A 9,504-nucleotide genomic window follows, 5' to 3' on the forward strand; every position below is an offset into this window, starting at 1 on the left:
GTCTCCCTGATCTCCAGGATGGTTAGGCTTCTGTCCAGCCAGCTCGAGCTATCTCCGGCAGGCCCTTTTCTATTTGGCCCCAGCGCTGCAAGACACGCTCTGAGACCCTTGGGTGATGGACTGAATTGATGGAGCAAATGGTTCCGAGTTCCCTTCTCCACTTTACCTTCCCCAGGGCATCTCACTTCTGGGCTGCCTTTATCTTCACACCAGAAGAGCGCTCTCTATGCTTTACTGTCAGTAGGATTTTTAAAAATAGAGTTTCTATGGTGAAACAATGTCCCTTGTTTGGAAATACACAGAGCTTTATAAAATATGTTCCTGTGTTTTCCTGGATCAGGGCATATTGTAGAGTCTAGGGATTTATTTACAATGAAGAAATTGTTTTTGCAAATTGTGGTTAAACAAAGGGATTGTTTTTGGAAAGCTGAGTAAAGGAGACACTGTTTATAAGTTATTTGGGACACAAGCTGCAAAGGGATGACTTACAGAGAATCGGGGGGAGGCAGTCAATAAGCACAGTTGTCCATTTCTTTGGAACAGGCAAACTGAGACTAAAACACTGTCACCTCTATCATTCTTCCCTTCTTTCTTCAAGCTTATTTCATCTTTTCTGCTTCAGTCCTTGCAAATGAGCATATATCAGCGGTTCTCCCAGCATGGTCCCCTTTACTCGGGGTTTGATCGCACTGGCTCCTCCAAAGCTCAGAAGTAGGAGATTTGCTGCAGGACCTTCCTTATCACACCACGAGTCTTTGCTTCCAAAGAGCTCTCAATGCTCTGGAGATAGAAAATCTTTTTTGCCTGCACAAAGTCCCCAAGCGGGGGGAAAATGGAGCATGTCAGAGTTCATAAGATGAAAATAGAGCCAAATCCAAACTCTTTCCATTGTCACAGTCACATCTTAGGAGCTTTCCCAAGTGGCAAAACTAGGGCACAGAGGCGACAAGCCCTATTAACAAGACCTACTTCTCTGGAGGATCCAGCAAGTGGCATATCTGCCATTGGGAAGATATGTCCTGACTTATTTAAGGCAAGTTGTCTTCTTCCAGGGCCTGAGCTTTATGTATTTAGAATTTTACTCTTAGGGGAGCAGAATGAACTTCAGTGACTGGGCATGAGGGTGTCGGTGTGTGAGATGGGGCTTCTTTGCCTAAAATATTCACTCCACAAATGACATTTTAGCACTGAAAGAGATCTTGAAGAATGTACTTTCCTTCTGGATCCCCAGTGGAGTGAAAATATCCCTAGAAGTGTGAGCTTCTGTGTGATGAACACCCGAACGGTCTGCAGCATCTGTGGTGGCGGGCTGACTGCTGTTGGGAGGCATGCAGGTGTGTGGATGGGAAGAGATGAGAAGGCTCGCTGACGGAAACAGTATGTGGGCCCCACTCCACTTACCTGGCAATTTTTCCAAGGGCAGTGGACATCTTATTTAGTATCACTCATGGGTAGTGCAGACACGTAGCCCCTCAGCAATCCCCATTCCCTTACAAGCTAATGGGTTTCTGTGGCAAGCCACTGAGCCTTCCTTCCCCCGAGGGCATTCTGTGGCTGGGAGTATATGCATCTTCTTTTAGGGTGGCTGGAATCCTGAGTAGGTGATACCACAAGGAATGGCTCTTACCAGTGACTGATGGGTGTTGGGGGAGAAATGCACCAGCTCCCCAGTGCCCTGTGTTCTCAGGAGGATGACTCTGAGGACAGCATCATCTCTGAGGCCCTCGGCAGGTAGCAGGTGCAGGTAAACAGCCTTTTGGGAGAGGATGGGCCCAGGTAAAGCCCCCATTTGTAGCATTTGCCAATTTCTGTGGTGTAAATACTCCCACTCTCACTATAGATGAATTTAGGTTACCAACAGATGTCCCTGAACTTGGAGTGGGGGAATGATACACACCACTGGCTCTTGCAAGCCAGTTCCCATGGCTCCCACACGTCCCTGCCAGAGGGACTGAGGCCCTGTGGCCCCTGGCAGTAACATGCCGGTGCTGGCATCTTTCCCTTCCCTGTCTCCATGCCCTGCTACCACATCAATGCTCCCTAGATCCCCTCCAAAATAAACAACTTGTACCCAAATAGTCGTTTCAGGATCTGCTTCTGGTGGCCTGCAAACTAGACCCTGATATGCTCAGAATCTGTTGTTCTTTGAACAAAGTAGGCAGAATGCTCCACTGGATAAAGAAATGTGTGTCCTGCATGGGCACCAGCCTCTCTTTCAGCCTCGCTCACCCCCACAACCTAACAGCTTTCTCTGATGTCCTCCCCACACCACCGAGGTCTCGCTCCCCAAGGGTTCTAACCCCGGCCTCACCTCCACTTGTGCCTCTCAGTCTTCCACCACTTCTTCAGGCCGGATTCTCGTCCAGCCTCCACTCAAAGGTCGCTCCTGGTCTGTCTGGGCAGAATGAACTACTTCCTTCCTGTTTCATTGAATTGTTTGAACCTTGATTACAGCATTTATCCATACTTGGCTTCTATTAGCTTTGCTTGGGTTTGTGACTCTCCCTCCTGGCTCCGGGAAGATGGAGGGCAAGGACCATCTGAGCAGCATCCACCCAGGAGCTGGCTGGGTGGTTGTCAGTAAATATTTGCTGAAATAAAGGGACCTGACACTGACCAGAGTTGTTCACCTCCCAGCTCCTGCTTCAGTTTTCTCCAGCTCACCACCGAGAGCACTCCCATCCTCGGAGCAGGCTGGTGCGGTCATGGCTCCATGCCCTAGGAGGGCAGTTCTAAGTGGGTGCTCATTGCTTCCATCCTAAAGGGGAAAGGATACCAGGCTCCAAGGAAAATTTTCCAGTTATACCGAGGATGTGTTCAATATAGCAAGGAGAGGTGAGATAGAATCTAGTTTCCAAAATTTCCCTCTAATGAGAAAATAAGGTCACCTGGCAGTCACCACCGTCTAGTGAACACTGTGATTGGCAAGATTGCCAGGGGGCACATTACTTTGTTCTTTCATCCATTTGTTTATCAAATATGTATCAAGAGCCTGGGAGTATTCAGGGATTAAGAGGCTTTGTCTGAACAGCCTGGCCCCAGATTTTGTACCCTCTCTGTCACAGGCTGGGAAACTTTGGAAAGTCATTTAACCCGCTAGAGCTCAATCTCCACTTCTATAAAATGGGGATAATCTAGTACCTACCTCTTAAGAGTTTGGGGAATGTTTGAATGAGATGCTGAATATGAAATGTTTTGTGTTTACTACCTGGTACAGGTAAGCGTTCGATATATATCAGCTATTGTTAAAATAAAAATGTGGGTCAGGCTCTGTGTGAAGCTCAAGGAGTAATCATTTGAATGAGGTGCAGCCCCTGTCCTTGGGAAGTCCACTGTCCTGGGATAGAAACAGACAACAGACACAAGATCTCAGGGCAGGATGCAAGGGGTCTGAAAACAAGGTTTGCAGGGGTCTGGGGAGGGCTGGGGAGATTACACAGCAGTGCCCCTTCCCCCAGCCAGGAGCTATTTTGTAATTCCTCTGACTTCTGATAAAAATGCTCAGTTTAGCTAAAACTCTCACCTTTATATTTCTACTCTGACATAATGGAGGAGGCTAGCTGGGATAGAGCTGATATTGATGGAGCAAACAGGACAGCAGGGGAATTCTGGGGCCTCCCTTGCCATCTTCCACCATCATGACGTCCTCCTCCCATAGACAGGAAGATGGAGGGAATGGGTCTCAGAGTCCCCTTGGCTGATGTCTTCAATCCCCTGCAATTTCAAGGAGCAACTGCTGGCTCTTCCTCAGGAACACTTCTTGTTCAAATGAACTCTTGGGCTTTTTTCCAGCTACTTAAACTCTTTGATTTGTTTAATCCAGGAAATGAATTGTAAAATGGGAACTCTCTTACTCAACTTCTATTATCTCTTTGCTCTAAAAAAATTAGAAGTAATATTCCATATCACCCTTTTAGGTCTAAGGAAGCAGTGGTCTGCAAACAGATGTGATTTGACTCTCTAGGGGGCATCTGGCAACATCTGAAGATATTTTTGGTTGTCATGACTTGGGAAGGGGGTGGTTGTGCCAGTGACATCTAGTGGGTTGAGGTCAGGGATGCTGCTAAACAGCCTACAATGTGCAGAACAGCCCCCATCACAAAGAATTATCCAGTCTAAGATGCCGATAATGCTGAGGTTGAGAAAGTCTGGTCTAAGAGAATGAAAATTAGGTGGTGTGTGTGTGTGTGTGTGTGTACATGTGTCTGTGTGCATGAAAGAACAAGACCCATCGATTGGCTGTGAAGGGGGATGCACTATTTTTCCAAGGTCATAGAAGGTCATGGAGCGGGATGCCACTTTAGACTTCACTATATCAGAATCAGATTTACTGGTCAATTCAGCTCCCCAATACAAAGTCATGTTCAGTTTCTAATGAGAGCGGATGGGAAACAGATCTGTGAAATGAAGCCAGAAGTTGACTGAGTAGACGACATTTATGAGGCGTCTGAAGCTCACACTTGTGTCCAGTGACGTAACTCTGATGATAGCTAGAGAAATCCAGACTTCAAAATTCCAAACAAAATAGGGAGTTGTGGCCGGGGTCAAGGGGGTGAAATGGAAAAGAGCCTGGTCATTATAATGGATCTCCTACCATGACACCAGCAACAAGCCAGCAGCGTTAAAAAATAAACAGGACATTCTCCTTCTAGGAGTCACGATCAACACTAATTGGTTTGGCAATACCTTAGTGACCATCTGGGAGGGAGGCCCCTCGCCTGGCTCTGGATGTCAGGCGATCGAGGCTCTGCGGTGACTGTGGTAAAACATCTGCTTCTTGGGCCTCATGGTCCTGGGCAGTCTGGGCCACTGCTTCCCCTGTAGCACTTGCAAAGCAAGTGGCCTGAAGGCCTTCGCCCCCTTTGCAGATATCTGGCAATTACTCTTCTTTTGAAGTGGCTGAGCATTCCAGGATGTTGGATGCCGTGCAGACTTCTCGTCACGAAGGGTCTTGCTGGAGTCACTATTTATTTTAACCTCTCCTACTTGCAGACTCTGAATTTCGGTCTCCCGCTGTAGGGCATTTCCAGCATGGATTGTCGGGGTGGAATGCAGCCAGAGAGGTGATAACCTTTAATGTAGAACACGCTTCCAGAGTACCAAAGAGGCCCTAAAGTTGCGTAAGGAACCCAGCTCCAGACAAAGACACCATGGCACCCATGTAGTTTGGAAGAGCCTAGGAAGAAAGCACAGGGCTCTATGGGACAGCCTCCATCTATATCCAGTCTGATCATTTACATGAGTGGAATTATCGCCATTTTTTGCATGATTGAATTAGTCGTTGGAACATTTCTTGAGTGTCTGCCATGTTTTTGACAATGTCCTAGATCCTGGAGACTCTTGGGAAGGTAGACATTTGGCAAAGGAGGGAGGATAGAAAGAGACATACATAACCTCAAGGAGCCCAAGGTCTGAGTGTAGGACTAAGGCCCTGCTCTTTTGTGAAATGAAGTCTCTAGGGCGATGGAGGTGGGTGTAAGTAACTTGCCGGCAGTGAGGGGAGATGCCCAACCAGAGTTGGGCTCTGTGCTAATTTTCTTGGATTCCAACACACCGTGTGCAATTCAGGAGAAAATGGATGTAGAATCTGCAGTCCATGTAGAGAGGCCGTAGATAAAGCTTTTGATCCATTGGTAAAACTTGCTGGGGACATCCCCAGAGACTTTCCTGGTGGAGCCAGTTCAAGGCTTGTGTCCCAGGGAAGCTGTCAGGTCAGTTTCTTCTTGCGGGACCTTCCTAGGCCATTGGAGCATCATTGAACGAAAAGTTTTCAAGAAGAATCTAGACATGGCAGGGAAGTGTTCTGATTGATTATTGCTGTGTGCCAAAGTCCCAAGAGGGAGGAGGGTGACAGCGTGCAGCACGCCTTCTCTTGGTAAAACTGCAACACTTCAAAGCAGCCCCTGGGTGCCTGTGTCTATTCTGTGGCCTGCTGAAGAGCTTTGGTGAGGTTTGTGGCCTCTTAAAATGACTCTTGCACACGAATCCACCACCACCAAGAAGGCTGTGGTGAAGCTCATGGCCCGGAAGACCTTGATTTTGGGAAAAGAGCTGCCGTTGTCACCACAAATACAGCACGTTGACTCTAAACCCAGGGCCATCTCTGGGTGCTGCTGTTATTTATTTCCTGCTTCATGGTAAGTGGTGCTATGGTTATTCCAGAACTCTGCAGACACTTTGCAGAGCTACTGAGGCCACTCAACTCTTTAAAATGTCCCCCAAGACTCTGATTTATACTTTACTGTTTGTCTGTCTTTTGTCTTATTTATTTATTTGTAATATATTAAACTGTGGCTGGAATAAGCCTATTTGATGTATCTGGAGGATCTAAAATAGCTTCCAGTGCTTTTGAAATGTGGTGACAGAAATCTTACCTTGAGGAGGATTTTTAAATGGATTTATGAAAGGTTTCCGAAAAACTTGCTGCACAGAAATTTGTCGCTCTCCGTGACTCTAGACCTATTCTCCCCTTTGTTTTAAAAGGCAATGGCTCTTATTTATTTTTCTAAATGTAAAAGCAAAATAATATGCATTATAAAACATTTGGAAAATACAAAAGAAATATACATACAAAAACAAAAATTGGCCAGGCGTGGTGGCTCACACCTGTAATCCCAGCACTTTGGGAGGCCGAGGCAGGCAGATCATGAGGTCAGGAGATCGAGACCATCCTGGCCAATGTGGTGAAACCCCATCTCTACTAAAAATACAAAAATTAGCTGGGCATGGTGGTGGGCGCCTGTAGTCCCAGCCATTCGGAGGCTGAGGCAGGAGAATCACTTGACCTGGGAGGCAGAGGTTGCAGTGAGCCAAGATCGCCCACTGCACTCCAGCCTGGCAACAGAGCAAGACTCGGTCTCAAAAACAAACAAACAAACAAACAAAAACACCCTTATTTCCTCCACTAGGGTAATAATCACTGTTGGTGTTTGAGTGTTTTTCTGTTTTTTGTTTTTCCAGTGTTTATCTGTGCATGTATAATTTATATACATTAGAAAACAAAATATACACTGTATTTAATTTTATGTCATACTTTTCCATATTGTATTGTAATAATTTTCCCCTCCAAAATCACCGGCCCACAAAATCAGGAGCAAAATAAAATGGCCTTTCTAAGCCATTAGATTTTGGGGTAATTTGTAACACAGTGATACTGACTGGAGCACATTCATATATTAATGCACATTTCTTTGATTAATGGTGACGAACATTTTTATATTTAGTGGACATTTGAGACGCCTTTTTTTGATGGTCTATTTATATCACTTGCCAATCTTTAAATTTAGAGATCAGTGTTTTCCTTAGTGATTAAAGAAATATTTTTGGCTCATTAAAACTAATGAATCTACAATTCTGGTTGCAAATCGTTTTTTGAGTTGTCATTTGCCTTCGTTTTCTTTAAAATGCTATTTTGGAATTAGACAGTTTCTATGTCGTAGAATCTGTTAAGTGTTCTATTTATCATCTCATTAATCATTTCTAAGTTAGAAAGTTCTCCTTCCAGAACTCGGTGTTCACCTGCATTTCTGGTTTTTTACTGTTATTTATTTAACATTTAATACATATCAGTCTGTAGCTATTCTGCAGTTTGATAATAATTTGGATTGACAGCTAAATTTCCCAATATTATTTCCTGAATAAACTATTTTTTACTAATTATGTTATGCAGCTTATTTTATCATAAATATATATGAATATGTATTTGTATATACTAATATATGTATAAATATATTAATAAATGGATTCATACATTTATATATAGTATATTTATAACATACACATTTATGTATATTATATATATGAATTTTCACACACACATACATACACATATGTTCTAAGTTCATTTTAGGGCTATCTGCTCTATTTCATTTGCTGTTGGTTCTTGTTCCAGTAAAAGATTTTTTTAAATTCTGATAGAGCAAGATCTGTATAGCTTTTTTAAATTTTAAAATAATCTAAACTCTTCTTTTTCATTCTTCTAGAAGATCTTTAAAATTATCTTTTCAATTAAGTTCAGCATATACATTATTGGGAAAGAACTGATACCTTTATAGTACTTTGGTTTTCTGTCTTGAAACATGATACCTTTCTCTGTTTACTCAGACCTTCTTCTTGTGTCTCCCACAAAGTTTTGTCGTTTTCACATAATTTTCTTAGGGCATTATTCCTGTGTATTGTTATTATGAATTGGTTGTTCTATTATCTTTTCAATTAATTAGTTCTTGTATTTTAAAGAAATTATTATTTTTGTATGTTTATTTTATATCTGGCCACTTTAATGACACTTCTATTATGAATGGATCTCTTGATTTCTCTAGATACATAATAATATTGTTTACTTAGGGAATAATTTTACATCCTCCCTTCTAGTAGTTTAGTGTTCATTCCTTTTTCTTATGTTACTGCATTGTCTAGATCAGGGCCTAGCAAATTGCCTGGCATATAGTAGATGATCAATAAAACTGTTGTTGAGTAGGTAAATTGGTGGATTCTTACTGAAAGTATTTAATTTGTTATTAGATGGCCTATTTTAATGTTTTATTAAACATGAGCTTCCAGTAGTCTCACCTAGTGCAACATGGATAAAGTTAAACATGTTTAAAGATAAAGTACAGCATGTCTCTCCCATTCTTGCCCATGTCCTCTCCCCTACCTCTTCTCCATTGCTCTGGCAAGTGAATTTGTTGTTCCCCAATTATGGATGCCATTTCATTCAGCTGCTGTGTTGCCACTTCAGCTGGGTCCTGCTCCTCCCTCGGGGAAACTTAGCTATCCCCTGCACCTTCACTGAGCAGCACCACCCCTGGCACCACTGCCCATCACAAGCTCTGCTGAGTAAAGCTGCATATACTGGGGCAGCTGCTGCCTCCTCCACTGAGTACCACTGTCCTGCCCGCCACTGTGGCCACTCCTTGACACCATGATTATTGATGTGGCCTTTACAACTTCCAGAAAGCGAGGGCTTCATCTCCTAACTCTCTTGTGGTTACTACAGTCTCTGTTGTATTCCATTTTTATAGTAACCTATGTGTAGTGGTCAAGAGCAAGGTCTTCAGTATCCCATGCACCAAGGCTTGAGCTCTGTTTGCTAAGTACTAGGTAGAGAATCTTGAACAAATCACAACCTTTCTGGACCCCCATATTCTTCATGTGTAAAATGGAATAAAACTCCAAATATCATCATTCTAATTATTTTTAAATGGTGATGAAGAGCTGAGTCCATCTTGTCAGTTATACACATTATCTCTCACCCCTTCCTACCTTGTACTTCATACTCCAGCTATGCAAATACCTGCTTTTCTGTGCTGTTGCACACACCTGTGCTGTTGCTAATTCTCTCTCTTTTGCCTAGAAGTGCCTCCCATCACCTTTCTCTGGCCACACTCCTACAGATCCTCTAAGACCTAGCTCAGTTGCCACCTCCTCAGGAAGCTCTCCCTGATTGGCCTGCCTTCCTGCAGCACCCACAGCCCCTGAAGGTTGGGATAGGTACCTGATTGGTAC

Source organism: Symphalangus syndactylus, chromosome 2 (genome assembly GCF_028878055.3).
Source record: "Symphalangus syndactylus isolate Jambi chromosome 2, NHGRI_mSymSyn1-v2.1_pri, whole genome shotgun sequence".
NCBI classification, from domain to species: Eukaryota; Metazoa; Chordata; class Mammalia; order Primates; family Hylobatidae; genus Symphalangus; species Symphalangus syndactylus.